This window comes from Procambarus clarkii, chromosome 11 (assembly GCF_040958095.1).
Source record: "Procambarus clarkii isolate CNS0578487 chromosome 11, FALCON_Pclarkii_2.0, whole genome shotgun sequence".
Classification (NCBI taxonomy): Eukaryota; Metazoa; Arthropoda; class Malacostraca; order Decapoda; family Cambaridae; genus Procambarus; species Procambarus clarkii.
In genome coordinates this window covers 24,057,632-24,073,605 of record NC_091160.1, presented here as the reverse complement: position 1 = coordinate 24,073,605, position 15,974 = coordinate 24,057,632, and the positions used below count along the sequence as shown (strand labels likewise).

At 45.7% G+C, this 15,974-nt stretch overlaps 1 long non-coding RNA gene across 3 annotated transcripts in view; it reads left to right on the top strand.

Moving 5' to 3' along the window:
* The window catches only part of LOC123758526 (uncharacterized), a 211,427-nt gene that overhangs the window by 152,519 nt on the left and 42,934 nt on the right, over positions 1–15,974 (top strand). For 2 of the 3 annotated variants that reach the window (XR_011228060.1, XR_011228059.1), the window contains exon 2: positions 4,789–4,985. This is a non-coding gene — a long non-coding RNA (uncharacterized lncRNA). Of the gene's footprint in view, positions 1–4,788; positions 4,986–13,822; positions 14,091–15,974 lie in introns of those variants that run through there. The other variant, XR_011228058.1, reaches the window with a different exon arrangement.

Below are 15,974 nucleotides of genomic sequence, written 5' to 3'. Positions count from 1 at the left end.
GACAACAGGGGGCGCACCAGGCGGTGCAACAGGCGACACAGGGGGCACATCCGCGGCTGAAGAGACGTCCACATCCACCGAATCCTCCTCCACAGGAAGCAGCGGAAAATCCTCCTCACTAAAGAGGGTCACGGGTGCAACGGAAGGCGCAGAACAGTCAGCAGCCTGATGGCCCAAGAGGCCACAACGATAGCACGTCCGAGGTTGGCAGGCGTAAAACACCCGAACGTTGTAACCCATTAGACGCACAGAGGACGGAATATCTTCCCGGAGCCTCATCCCCAGGGTGCGAATGTTAGTCCTCACCATTAAGTGGACTGGAAGACTCCACGTTCCCCCGCACACTAACCACTGCGCCAAACCGGCCGAAGTACCGCTGTAGCAGACCCTCCGGAAACTCTAATGGAACCCCATGCACACTGACGTACGTGAGGGCACCACTCCGATCAGAGAGTGACAGTGCCCGCACCTTCCGGCAGGGTTAATGTCCGCCCCTCGTATTGACAGAGAAAGTCGCGATACGTCAATTCCTCTGTGAACTTCACTATCGCTCGACGTGCCATCACCAGCTCGACTCCATAAATGTTTATCACAGGGATATGAAGCAACTCACACACCAGTGCTTTCTCTGGGTACCCAGCCCGGCCGGAAAATTCGAGGCCCACAGACTGAGCCCGCAGTACAGGCGGGAGGGGGATCCCCCCATCGTGAACTCCGTCAGCGCGCGCGCGCGCGCACGCACGCACACACACGCACGCACGCACACACACGCACGCACGCACACACACACACACACACACACACACACACACACACGCACGCACGCGCCCAAACTTCGCAAACAACCACCAACTGCCGGAGAGAGCAATGAACACGTTCACCCTCTACGACAGCCAGCAATCCACTTCAATGGATAATCTCACACTCGCACAGGTTCGGTCTGCCACCCACCCTCTCCAGAATAGCCAGAGGGGGAAGTGGTACCCCAAGATAACGTACGGCTCCTTAGCCAGGGTGCACTGGCCCTAGTTTCGTGGGTATTCGGGGCACAAGGGTAAGACCACCCATGTCCAGTGGGTGATAATTATTAACCCCTTCGCGTGCTCTTGGACTACATTCGAGAGACGGAATACGTCCAGATCAGGGCTTTCAGTAACAGATCTCGGTCCCCGATTGTCAGCCCCAACCATTTTAGAACACGGGCACTCTCCATGCATAGCCTTTCTGGCCAATCAACAAGCCAGCCTTTTACCACATCAGTTGTTGTCCCCCAATATCGATCATAGTACCATCTTCGAACTCGTCTGCATGGCTGAAATGATGGTTGGCACGAACTGCAAGGAATTCGCGTGAATTTTAAACATACTATACGCTGCTATGGTCTACCAGCGGTGGTGGCGGTGCTTCAGGCACTGCCACAGCTACGTCTTCAGCTACTAATACTACTACGGCCTCTGACATCACCTCTCCAGCTGCACTGCCAGATCTGTCTGCTGACGCCCACCTTCTGCAACCTGCTACAGCTCCTACATTACTTCTGCAAACTGCCACTCCAGACCAACCACCTATTACTCCAGTTATACTGGCGACTACATCACCTGCATCGGCACAAATATCAGTTACTCCTGCATACCTTCACCTATCTTTTGATGACGACTCTACTGCCTTTGTTGACACTAAAGCACACCCACCACTCCCAGATTCGGAGGATACCACGATGATTGATTCTCCAGCAATAACTGAATTATATTAACGTTACAAAAATACATTTGGATCTCCTGAATTCAGACGGCTCACCAGCCGTATATATAACGAGGTATGAAAAGAACTTGTAGAGTAATCTAGGAGCTAATGTGAAGTACGTAGTGGACAACGACGCAATCTTCTCGGTATGCGATGAATCCATACTGGCAACCGAACTTTTTCCCCAGGACAACGCCGAGAATAAAAATAAACATCAAATGATAACACGAAGAAATATAGATGAAAGACACAGAAAAAAGAAGACCCAAGAAAGACGCCACCAGAAGACACCTGTCACCACCTAGAATGAAGAAGCACCGCCACTGCCGCCCTTTCTGATCCGACTCGATGCCTAGCTAGTTGTGGTTGTTTCAGCATCGACTTAAGACACGCAGTTGGGTCAAGCTCTGGCACTTTACAACTTCAGCGTTTCCTCTCACCGACTTCTCTTCAGTTGTCCCCACTTAAAGGCTCGCCCTAATGTGCATCGTATCCTGCATATTATTGTATTGTATTGTTGTGCGGTGAATGGAGCCGGCTACGGATAGCTTGCCTCATCCTCTGGTCGATGCTTGCTAGCTCAGTTTTGTACACCACGCCCAGAATAAGACGGTGGTTCAGTATAGGAAAAAAGTGGTGCTTCAACACTAATAACCTCATACCGTTTGAGGGTGGCCTGCGTGATAATACCCTCCACAATGAGTCATAGGAGATGCCCCTGCCACCGTACCGAGAATACCAAGGTACTTGCACTCGTCAGTGATACCAATAGCCCATGGGTGCGGCCTCGACATGGAACATAGTTTGCGAAGCGAGATACCATTTCTTGCATTTGCCATCAATCAGTAGGGTCAATGATCGGTAGTTTCCCGCGTAGACCCTCAACCCACCGCCACTTAACATCTCACGAATAACATCAATACCTGAAGGCCGGCTGGCATCTCCGCTGCTACGACCAGATCTGCAAACGCTAGTACTGACACCTTTTACTTCCCCAGACGAAGCCCCAGGCCCAGTTTCGTCGCATTGGTAATTGCCTCGCCAATCGCCAAAAAGGAAATAAACGGACAAGGGATCTCAGTTTGTCTCCCTAGTCACGGTGATTACCCTAGATTTCTCCTTCTGGCTGGTTATGACTGTCGAGGCGCCATCTTAGCCCGACATAGTATAATTTCTAGGGTTTGATTTGATTGTTGCCGCCGAAGGCGGCTAGTTTATTGTGCACCCCATACTCATCCTGTGAGCGGTAGCGCAAAAGCATTACAGAGGGCACAAAAGGTCTTTATCAGACCTCGTCTTAGATTATTACAAAAACAATTTCTTCAATCCTTCACACCTTATAGATACAATGTCGGCTAGTTACAGAGAAAGTGCTATTACAAGAGCTGCATATTTACAGTAAGTCATCATACATTAATGGTAGGTCTTATCGCTAATACATAATAGTTTGGCCAATGGGGATATTAGTCATAGGGGAGCTTCTTTTTATTATTAGTCCTCACAATACACTACTTGTTTCTGAATCTCATATGTCGTTCATCTACTGGAAGCAAAATGTGGGTACAGTGCAAGGATTTCAGGTAATTTATCCATGTGTAATAAGATAGGTTGCCATATCATACAGAGTGAGCTTAGATTTATCTCTAAAAGGCTAAATTTTACAACAATCAAAGATATAGTGTTCGAGTGTGTGTCCCTGTCTTTGTCCACACACTTTACACTTCATCTAGATCCCTATACAAGCCGAACTGCCAGAGATACTTGTAGCCAAGTCTTATACGAGCTGTGACAACATCTGTTAGTCTACTGACTTTGTTACTTGCCCCATACACATGTTTTACTTCACACATTTCATTGTGATGAACAATGGACCTAGTTCCAGTTTGCACTGTTCTACTTCAAATCCATCCAGGAGTTCTCGTCTAATGCCACTTTTAAAGGAACTATTTGATAACTCAAGATTCCGTTCAATACTGTCTTTATTTACTGCAGCCTTAGCAAGGGCGTCAACTTTGTCATGTTCCTGCATGCCAATGTGAGGGCTTAGTGATTTCCTTGCGCTCCATGGCCCGATCGATAGCCGCATGAGGGACGCTGTTGAAAGCCTTCTCCAGGTCGAGGTGCACATGATGTTTCAGCGATCGGGCCTCAGCCAGAAGAGCATCTAGGATCGCCAGGTTTTCAGCTCATCCATCCACAGGAATGAACGCCGCCTACCTCCCGTCGATCCTGATAGCCTGAGAAAGTCGGCTCTTTACGATCTAATGAAACGGCCGCACTATCGTGGAAGATATCGTAATGGGGCAATAGTGTGAGGGGATTTCGGGCTTAGGAATCGGCACCGTTTTGCACGCCCGGAAAGGACGTGGCAGGGAGCGGCTAGCCAACCACGGGTTGAACATTTTAGTAACACCCTGAGCGGTATGGACCATAGGAGACGCCAGGTAGCCACCTGCCACAGGTAACGGTAACTTAACCTGATCCTTGTAACCACTGTCAGTCTGGACGTTTTGTGCAGCCTATAAACAGACTTTGGATCTGAACAAATCGTAGGTTTTTATACTGGTGCTTTCAGGTCGTTGGGAGTCTGTAATTTCTCTCCAATCAGACCTGAGTTTTTGGAACAATATAGTTTTGACAGCAGAGATGGGGATACCTAGGTCTAATTCAACATCTATTACATGCTGATTTGGCTACAATGTCTGTTATTTGTTATATTTGTGTGATGGTATCCATACCAAGAAGATTCTAAACCCTTTACTGTGTAAGCAATTTCGTCATTTATAATTGGTAGTATGTGGCTGAAAATGCAGACGGTAGTCTGCACTAGTTTCTAATTTTCCTTTTAAATATCTCCCAGGCTAGTATCCAGGGAGCATCAAACTACTTGGGCGTTGCCCTGAAATAATAATTAATGTTAATAATTAACATTTTTATATAAAACCTGTAAAGTACACAGGGGGTTTAATAGGATTCATAATAACTGAATAACTTGTGCGTAGATTAGTTTGAGCTGTAACTTTCAAAAGGTAATATTTTTTTCAGTGTACTACTAATGGTGATTGGAGTTACCTATGGTATGGGTGTTCCTCTTGACGAACACGGAGCAAACAAGACGAAGGCAGAGTTGGAAAGGTTGTGGACAGACGTTCCCTTGGCGAGATTAGGGTCCACAGTCGGCAACGTTGTCTACAAGCAAGCCATGTTTTTAAACTGTTCAGCTCTGTGAAACTTGTATTAAAGTAAGTTGCTAGGTTAAATTATAACCTAGTTTCAAAGTTAAATTATTTTAGTAACATCTGGTGTATGTGCAGATTTTTTAACATTAAACCTAAGCTTTTATATTAATTAGTCGGCTTTAAATCTTGACATTCCGGCAGGATAGTTAATGTAAATGAAGCATAGCATCAATGCACTGCAATTTGTGGCTGGTCAGTATATTGTGTTACAGCAAGGGAAGATTTTAATGCTTTAACAAGCAAAGGTAAAAAGTTGTATAATAAAGCAAAAGTTCTTGAAAGATTGAAGACGGAGGTCGCAAGATATTGCAAAGCAGTCTGTGTCACAGTGAAGGTTAAAATTTTCTGGTAATTTCATTAAATTGCTACATACTCATTGATAAAGTACTGACTGTCTACATTGTTACAGTAAAATTGTTGGTATATTTATTTTTAATTTGTTAAAATTTGATAATTTTCCTTAATTTATATCCCCTATTTGAAATTTTATAACGTTGACCTGGTAGTCTATATTAGTGTAAGTGATGGAATCCTCATTCCATTTAGGCTGCGAAAGGCTTTAAATATGCTTTAATTTGTCTGCCAACAATGTTTGTAAGAATGAATAAACTGCAGATGACATTACCAATAATTGCAAGAGCCTACTCTCTCTAACAGGTACTCAAACCTGTTAGAGCCTACTCAGTATTGTATGAGAATAGCATAAAGGCATCATAAAGTTTAGAGCATAACCAAGCCTGAAATAGTTTAGACTTCATATGCTATTTAATTGTCGCACACTGAAGAATTAACTTGCTCTTTTATTAAGAGTGGGTATAAATAGGTGCCTTGCAAGAGCAATAGGGTTTCTGCAGTTTACTTTAAAATTCTTAATTAAACTGAATTGCTACTTAAAGGGCCTAAATGGAATTAGTCACTCAAAGCACCTGAAATGTCGTAACTTATCCACAACAAAAATTAAAGGATCCAATATGGTGGAATTGTCTATCAATTGTGGTTTAACTAAATCAAGCAAAATCTGGATAAACATACTAATGCAACCTACGGGAATACATCCTAGCCTAACAATATATATATTTTTAAACTTTTAAGGTGGAAAACTAGATTCGTCGAATCGGTCTTGTGTACCAAATGACGCCCCATATTTTAACAACCATACTACCAAACTGCTACAACCATACTACTACTCCCCCCTTTCTGGCCCGTTGTCTTGAGTGGGCTTGGTGGGCGGCTGCTGGGGTGTGACGCTCCATGGGTCTGTCCTTTTGATGCCTTATGGTCTTGCTGCTGTCTTTACCAATTTTGCCAGAACTGTGTTCCTCGTTTCATTTTTCTCCCCCCCCCCCCCTTCTTTTCCTTTCTAATTGTCATTTCCTGCCGACCTTTTGCCAATCTTGATTATTATTCTTTCGAACTTCCTCTGTTTTGATGCTTGGGGAAAGCATACTCTTACCTGTTGGGTACTACAATTCTGCGTCTCTAGTGAGGGGATGCTTTTATTGTCAATCCACTTTTCGTCCCTGAACCCGATCTCGATGGATTGACGGTTCTTAACGTGGCGATTGTGAGGCGTATACTCAAGACGCACCCTTAGGGGACTCCGGCAAGACAGGCAACATGTCTCTTGTTGGGTGTCCTATTCTCTAATAGTGGCTCCGTGGTGGGAGCAGGAGCACATTCGTTAATTAAAGTATTAATTCTCATTTCCATGTTGCTGAATACTGTTCCTCTTATGACTTCTCAATCTCGTGGGGTAGGCGACCAAGCCCCCGAGTTGGACTGTGTTTGAAGACCTGGCTATATAGCCCCCGCTACATTAGGCCCAGACCTAGCTCCACTTTTGACCCTCCTGATTACTCCCCCGGCTCCCCTGCCTCCTCTGTGGTTGGGTCGAGCCATACGCCCCTAGCAGTCACCACCTTGTCTCCTGGTGTGGCTGTGTGTGTGACTACTGAACCTTTTAATAACTCTCTCTGGGGGGTCTTCTCAACGCCAGGGCCGCACTCGCACGATCCCTTCCCATACTAATACGTACCAAGCCTTTTGTCCTGCTTCGTGGGCTAAACACTTTGATCTCCTCCCTCTGGATTATAATCCACCTGACGATTTCTCACTCCATAAACACCTTGATTCGGTGCATGCCTGTTAATTTTAACCCAACCGGTTTAGGTACATGTCGTCGCTGCTCCTTCACCAGATGCAGCTACTCTTAGCCGTATTGTCCTGCATTGGGGAGATCCCTGTTCGGGTCAACAAAAACTCTCGGTTAAATGCAAGTGTTGGCACTGTTCTCCCCCCACACTATGTTGCAACTGGTGTTAGGGTCTTAAGACTGCCAATAGGATATTAAGCATAGTCTCGAAGACAAAGGTCATCCTGTCCTCCAAGGGGACACGTTCACTCAACCCCCTCGTGGTCGCCGCCGTCAGCCCCTTCGTGTTGTGAAAATTGCCTTCGACAGTAGGTCCCTTCCGCCCTCTATCATTCTTGCTGGTGCCAAGTGTTCTGTTCAGGAGTACATCCCCTCTCCTAGCCTTTGTAATAAGTGCTGGAAGTTCGGGCACGGCGCCCTCAGATGCAAAAGTCTTGTTTCTCTATGCCCCGTGTTTGGACGATACCCACTATAATAGATTGATCATCTTCTCAGGCTCTCTGCATCAATTGCGGTGAGACCCACCCGACCATCTTCCGCACGTGTATCTACTAAAAGCTTGAGGAAGCAGTCCTTGACTTGAATCACCGGGATCTTCTGACTTTTCATGAAGTGAGACGCGAAGTCTCCATCCTTTCACTGGCATATCTTATGCTCAGGTGTTGCGTTCTACCTCTCCTAGTCCTTCGCACTTCCTCAGTTCCCCAACTGTTTCCAGGCCTTGGACCCAGACATGCCCACCACCTCCTCCCCTGTTCCTTTACGTTCTGTCATGGAAGGTCTTCCTCCTGTTTCTCCGTCTGGAGATTTCTCCTCCTTCCTACCATGTCTGCCATGTCTCCTGTCTTTTTTTTTCCTTCTCCCCCTGGTCCTTCTTCCCGGATCTCCACGCGCCGCCTGTCTGTCAAAGTTGATGTTCTTCATCCTCCCCAGCAATCAAGTTGTTGACTCCCGTTCTTCTTCTCCTGCTGAGATCAGTCTGTCGTCTAGTACTTTGTTGCTGGAACACATCTCTTTGAGTCAGAAACGTAAACCTGGTTCCTCGCCTTCCTCCTCCCCAGCGGTTAAGTAGGCATTCGGTTGCTGCCCTTGATGAGGTGCGCTCCCCGGATTCTGCCCCCCCCCTTTTCCTCCTCCTGTCCTTGACGGCCCCTCTTAGTTGTCTCCCCCTCCTCTGGACCCCCGTCTGTCTGTCTCTGGTCTGTCCTCCCGCTCCATTCCCTCCATCCTTACTAAGCTTACCCATGCCCCCCCCTAACCCTGATTTTCGCAGACATTGATCCTGAGCTTATTTAATATATTCTTCTTTACCTTTGTTTCTTCATTGTTCTCTGTTACTGTCTTCTCTTTTTGATATGTATTCAATGGAATATTCTTGCATTTTATGCAAACATACTTGAACTACAACTTCTGATTACAGTTTTCACCACTTTGTGTGTCTCCAGGAGCCGATGTTTGGTGCTCGTCCTTGTCGCATTCGTGGTTATTCCTTTATCCCTCCCCCCCCCCCCCCCCCCCCCTCTTCCTCAGCTCTTGCTGGGGCCCATAACTGTGTTATTCTTAATTTGTACTGATGTACCCTTCGTCCCCCTACTGTGTCTATCGCCTATCCATTTTTCTGCTGCCAGTGTTTTTTGAGAGTAAATGGTATAAAGTTTGTTCCATTTATCTACCCCCAAAGTCCCGCTTTCCCTTACTGATCTAAAGCTCCTTGCAAGAGCCGGTGCTCCTGTTTGGTGATTTCAACTGTCGACATAGCCTCTGGGGTGATCGTCTGACAAACACCCGGGGCCGCCGCCTTGAACCGTTCGTCTTCTTTTCTTCTGTCTCTTCTGAATTCCAATGAGCCCACCCATGTGCACCCTAGAACTTGCACCCTAGAACTTGCACCCTAGAACTTGCACCCTAGAACTTGCACCCTAGAACTTGCACCCTCGAACTTGCACCCTCGAACTTGCACCCTCGAACTTGCACCCTCGAACTTGCACCCTCGAACTTGCACCCTCGAACTTGCACCCTCGAACTTGCACCCTCGAACTTGCACCCTCGAACTTGCACCCTCGAACTTGCACCCTCGAACTTGCACCCTCGAACTTGCACCCTCGAACTTGCACCCTCGAACTTGCACCCTCGAACTTGCACCCTCGAACTTGCACCCTCGAACTTGCACCCTCGAACTTGCACCCTCGAACTTGCACCCTCGAACTTGCACCCTCGAACTTGCACCCTCGAACTTGCACCCTCGAACTTGCACCCTCGAACTTGCACCCTCGAACTTGCACCCTCGAACTTGCACCCTCGAACTTGCACCCTCGAACTTGCACCCTCGAACTTGCACCCTCGAACTTGCACCCTCGAACTTGCACCCTCGAACTTGCACCCTCGAACTTGCACCCTCGAACTTGCACCCTCGAACTTGCACCCTCGAACTTGCACCCTCGAACTTGCACCCTCGAACTTGCACCCTCGAACTTGCACCCTCGAACTTGCACCCTCGAACTTGCACCCTCGAACTTGCACCCTCGAACTTGCACCCTCGAACTTGCACCCTCGAACTTGCACCCTCGAACTTGCACCCTCGAACTTGCACCCTCGAACTTGCACCCTCGAACTTGCACCCTCGAACTTGCACCCTCGAACTTGCACCCTCGAACTTGCACCCTCGAACTTGCACCCTCGAACTTGCACCCTCGAACTTGCACCCTCGAACTTGCACCCTTTCCCGTCTTGATCATTCTCTCTGCTCGTCATCTCTTAGATCTCACGAGGTGGATTCTTTATGACTTCCATAATAGTGACCATTTCCCCATCCTTGTTTCCTTTTCCTCTTTTCACCCTCCCTTCTTCCCTAGGTGGCAGTTTGCCAAAGCTGACTGGAACCTTTTCACCCTCCGTGCTACTCTCTCTGACCTCTCCTCTCTTTACCTCTTCCTCGTGTCTTACTCCTCTTTCATGACACCGTCTTCAACGCTTCTGGTTCTCATCTTCCTTAATCCTTCCTTCTTCGTAAGCCTATTCTTGAATCTTATCCCTTAGATTTCCGCACTCATCTCCACCTTCCTTATAACGATCCCTTCTCTTTGAACTTCAGTCTCCTCTGGCCCTCTGCGGTTCTATGGCAGCGGGCTTGGATGACATTCATTGAGATGCTTCACCATCTCCCTCCTTGTACATCTTAATATTTACCGAGTCTGTATAACCAGGTCTGGGAGTCGTTGTCAGTCCCTGAGGACTGGCTCGATGCCATCATGCTTCCTATTCGGAAACCGGGGTCTCTCAGGACATCCCATATGGACTTCCGTTCTATTACCCTCACGAGTTGTCTGCAAACTCTTTGAGCGTATGGTAAATGTTCGTCTGATGTGGTTTTTGGAACACCTCACCACACCTCTCCTCAATTTGGTTTTCGCAAGTGCCATAGCACAAGTGATGTGCTACGGTGAGTGGAGAACCTCGAGGTCTACATTCGTTCTGCTTTTACTGTGAAGACCTCTATTGTTGCTGTCCTATTTGATCTGGAAAAGGCTTATGACATAATCTGGAGATAACATATTGTCCCAGCTTCGTTCTTTTGACTATCGAGGAAATATCCCTCTCTTCCTCCAAAGCTTCCTCTCTAGTCGTTCCTTTCAAGTCAGGCTTGGTGCTCCACACTCTGCCTCCTTCCGGCAATACGAAGGTGTACCCCAAGGTAATGCAGATGATGAGTCACAATATCGTGGCTGAAATGTTGACCAGACCCCACACTAGAAAGTTAAGGGACTACGTTGTTTCGGTCCATCTTGGACCATTCTCGAGTAGATTCAGTATTATCAAGAGTGCATATCTTTAAATTTCTAGTTACGTTTGAAGATTGGTTGATAAGTTACTAAATGCAGGCGATGAGTCACAATAACATGGCTAAAGTATGTTGACCAGATCACACCCTAGAAGGTGAAGGGACGACGACGTTGCGGTCCGTTCTGGACCATTCTCAAGTCGATTGTGGGGAGAATGGTCCAGGACGGACAGAGTCGTCGTCGTCCCTTTACCTTCTAGTGTGTGGTCTGGTCAACAAGTTCGTAAAATATTTATCTTTAGGTTTGGCCGAAATGCCATAAACTATTCGAAACTCTGTACAAAATATTATTCTTAACAGTAGGTGCAGTTTGCATGAAGGCTTCGCCCTCTCAATGATTGCACCAGTACAGATGTTGGTGGACGCCATTATATTGAGGATGAGAAGTTTCAAAAGTGCCTGTTTTGTGTTGTAGATAAGAGGAACGGTGACTAAAACAGAGGTGCATGTTAGACTTTTCGCACCATAAGGCGGTATGTTGTCTACGGCGTCAGCTGATCCATGGTGTTGCGACGAGGCATTTGTTTTCAGTGTTTAACTGTTGGTGGCACCAGATATAAATGTGGCGCGGGTCAGATGTGACCCAATTTGTTGGTCGACTGGAGATATTTAGCCAGTGCTTTGACTTTGGTAATTTTCCTGTAACACATGGTCACCACCTAATATATGCTCGATGGTAAAGGGTATTTTAAGTGTGATACTGTTTTGTCTATCTCTGGCACTTTACTCTGGCACTATGATGTCGGAAGCAGTGAAGGAGATGGTGTTAGATTGCTTCAAGCACATGACAGTGGATGCAGAGTTCGTTGATATCTGTTCTGTACTTAGAGATGTGTGCTACCAGTTTGGTGTGTCCCAGCCTTAATCTGGTCATCGTTACATTAATTTCTCTGCTTTTATATCTGACATGTTTCCAAGTTTCCCTTTTCTTTTTAATTGATCCATAGTACAAAGGTGAGCACGGCGTTTTCTATTTCGTTGCAAAATCTTGGGTGATGGTATTTTTGAAGGCTCCTTAACGTGCAACATGGGGAATTGGATGAGTAATGTGAGGCGTGTTGTGCATCGCTTTGGCTAGTCGATCTAAAAGTTCATTATGGAGAATAAGTGTTAGGACCCATTGGTTAGGGGGTGTCATAACCGTTCATTTGGGGTTCATGGAGAAGTTATTGGCATGGGTAGACAAACTCCTTGCACGTTTTTGAAAGGTACGTAATTGAATCGCGCTCGTGGAGTCACTATCCCAACTGGTATGTTGAGATTATTTGGAGCTTGATATAAGGCATATAATTCAGCTGTGAAAATAGTTGGATTGGTAACCGCCATCCCTGCTTGAGATGGTATTCCAGTATCCATACAGCGCTAGAGACAAAGAGTACGTTGTTCATGATGCGAGATCCATCTGTATAAATTGCTGTGGTATTTGGATAGCAACTCTTCATTGTCGAGACAAAGACTGAGGCTATGGCTGAGTTTGGTTCAGACTTTGGAATGTTGTCTTTAAGAGTTGTTTTAATGTATTAGTTGTATAAAGCAAAGGTGGAATAGGTGGGACAGGAAGTTGGATTTCAGAGTTTTGGAGTAGAGAGAGGTCTATATTGATGTTAAATGTAGCCCATGTGAGGAAAGGTTGTGAGTGATTGGTTGGGAAGCGGAAGTTATGTGGGTTGACTGTTGGGTAAATTTTTGATCTGTATGGGTGTATCTGGTAAGCATTGGTACAAAATGACAGTTGGCACAGTCTCGTTTGGTGATTAAGCTTGTGAGGCCCGTTTCCCCGTAGTCAAAGGATAGGAGTGAAACGCATTGTGCCACATGTAAGTCGCATGGTATTTTATTACCTCGAGGCTCTGTAAGTTAGTAAGCGCAGCTGACGCATTTACCCCCAACTAGACTATTGTTGCCAGGCATATGTAGGTTGTATAGAATCGGAGCAAGATTTTATGGTGTGCTCACCAGGTGGTGCCAGTGATGGCTTTAAGTATGGCAAGTCGGGGTTGTTGTCTGTTTAAGATGTTGAATGCGTGCTTTCCAGGTAATTAAGGGAGAGTAAGTGCATGTCAAGATATTTTTTCTCGTTCGTGTTGAATGGGAGTGTTGTGTATGGTGAGGGTGGATATACAAAGTGGTTTTTTTTTTTTTTTTTTTTTAATCTGATAATAGGTTTTGGTAGTACTAACTTGAAGGCCCCATTGTTGTCCAATCTGTGAGGTGGTAAAGTGCTGTTTGCATTGTTGAGACTATTAGGTAAGGCAGTGTCTGAATAATACAATGTTAAGTCATTGGCGTACGCCGAGAGGTGAACAGGTTAGGTGTTAGTCAAATCTGCTAAAAATGCAGGAAAAAAGGTTGGCCTTAGTATGGAGCCTTGGGGGACACCCGTTTGTATTGGAATGCCATCGGAAAACTCGCCTTGTATATTGACTTTAGAGGTCCTGTTCGTAAGATAGGACTGTAACCATAGAAATAATCTTCCCCGTATGCCTAAACGTGCAAGCTTTGCCAAGAGGCAAGTATTAATTTAACTTAAAAATCATACATCCTATGTATAACGCAGAGATTAGTGTGATCTGGATTCTAGACAACGCCAAAAAAAAAGTTCATTTGGCTGTTTTACAATCAATCCCCCTCCCTTCTGCCAGGCTAAATTTGTTTCTACTGTGTACTCAGTGCCTTAAACTACTGCCATGCACAAATTAATCTTATAAAACAAAGTTCAAAGTGACTATCATCCACAATTTTGATACACTGAGTCGGTATTACTATTGTAAGTTTAAATACTTTGAACAGTTTAAGCAATGCAGCTTTACTGATGTGTTAAGTTGCTTATCCCCCTGATGAATGTTTTAGTGTGGTTGGCTTTCTACTCGGTGGAGTGCTGCTCTTCGTGTCATTATTTGACCCCACTAGAAAACCGGTCATAAAGTTCTTCGACAATGCCTTTGGTGAGAGATCAGTGAGGCAGCGGCGTGACGTAGGGACTGGCCTCGAGTCGCATGTTGTTGCGGCTTTAGACGCCTTCACTGCTGCTCTCAAGATGGAAGTAATTGCCAAAATGAATCTGAATTATCTTTAATGCTTTTGAGAATGTTAGCACAATTGTACACCATTCATGTATAAATAGAGATCATAAATTTTTCTTCTTAATAACCTTTAAAAAGTCTGTTTATTTCATAGGCAATTAGCAAATGCAAGTCTAGTGGTAGACTTGCATTTGCAAGTCCTGAATGATTATTTGCTATATAAAGGTGCAAGTTTAATAGTCAATCCCCCCCACAAAGAAGTCTCCTTGCCGTGGTAAGTAGCCCGCTGGGGTTGGCTCGGCCTCCTACCTCATGCCTGCTTTGGGTGTTGTACTTGCAAAGGAGACCAACGTAGGTTGTCAGTTTGGATCACCGGACCACCAAATGGCGGGATTTTTTGTGAGGGAGCTATTTTCAAAGGTATGGTAGTCTCTGGGATCGTGCAAGACGGAGAATACTTTGCACCGGCGGGAGAGAATGTACAATACCGTAGGACTTTTTAAAAGGGGAGCACTACTCGGGACAATGTCCATAACTGCATCGACAAGCATTTGGCGCCTTTGTATGCCTGGTAAGTGGTATCCTTTGGCTCCTCCCAGAGCAGAGGAAAACTGGTGGTGGGCCCAGGCTGGATGGGAAATGTAGGTACCTTTTCAAACTTCAATGTTTTTTAATCTGTTAAATACATAATTTATGAACAAGGTATATAATAAATCATTATTTGGGTAAAAGTGCATACATGAAAGATGCATTACATTGTGGAATTTTTAGAGCTAGTACATACTATGCCTAAAGCCACTATTACGAACAGTTTCGGCCAACGTGGGAAATGGACCGAAACTTAGAACTAATTGATCAAAGCATAAATTGAATTAACAAAAAAAAAAAAATTATATAATGTAGGGAAGGACAGAAATTGAAACAGAACAGCAGAAGTCATTTTAACTATAAATAGACTACAATTTTCAATTTATGCATGGCGGATATCGGAAGTTAGTCAATAATCAATGTTGTTAGAAAATAGCAAAACAGTAACATTTAGGACGTAAGGTAGGTTACATGGAGTTTATTAGGTAGTACTTAAAATTTTTCTTAAACTGGTTGAGAAGAGTACAATCTGACATGATTAGGAAAGTCATTCCACATTCTGGGTCCCAAGAATTGCAGAGCATTTCTAGTTTGGTTAAGTCGCACTCTTGGAATATCAAATAGGTATTTTACTAGTGTGGTGCCCCCTACCCTCTACAGTCTGTTGTCGTCATGAGGGGGCTTGGTGGGTCGCTGCAGGGGTGTGATGTTCCATGGGAGGTCCTGTTCTCCTGTTGAAGCCTTGTGCTCCTGCTGTCTTCACCAATTGTGCTGGTTGCTGTTTCCTCTTCATTGTTTCATTTTTCATTCCTCCTCCCGGAACCGGTCGGCCGAGCGGACAACACGCTGGACTTGTGATCATGTGGTCCCGGGTTCGATCCCGGGCACCGGCGATAAACAATGAGCAGAGTTTCTTTCACCCTATGCCCCTGTTGCCTAGCAGTAAAATAGGTACCTGGGTGTTAGTCAGCTGTCACAGGCTGCTTCCTAGGGGTGGAGGCCTGGTAGAGGACCGGGCCGTGGGGACACTAAAACCCGAAATCATCTCAAGATAACCCCCCATCTTTTCTAATTCTTTCCCGGCTACCTTTTGACATTCTTGATTATTCTTTCGGACATATCTTTTTACGCCCGGGTGTTTGGGGAGGCACTCGCCCAAAGAACTGTGGTAAAACATTGCGAGCGAGGGGACGCTTTTATTCCAAATCCTTGCCTTCGTTACTGAACCCGATCTCGACGGACTGATAGTTCTTAAGATGGCGATTGCAGGGCGTATAATCACGATGCACCACTTGGGGAGGGTGGTGGGGCTGTCTTGTTTGGGGTCCTATCCTCTAATTGTGGCTCTATGGAGGGTATGGGGGCTTATTTGTGAATGTAATTATTACCTA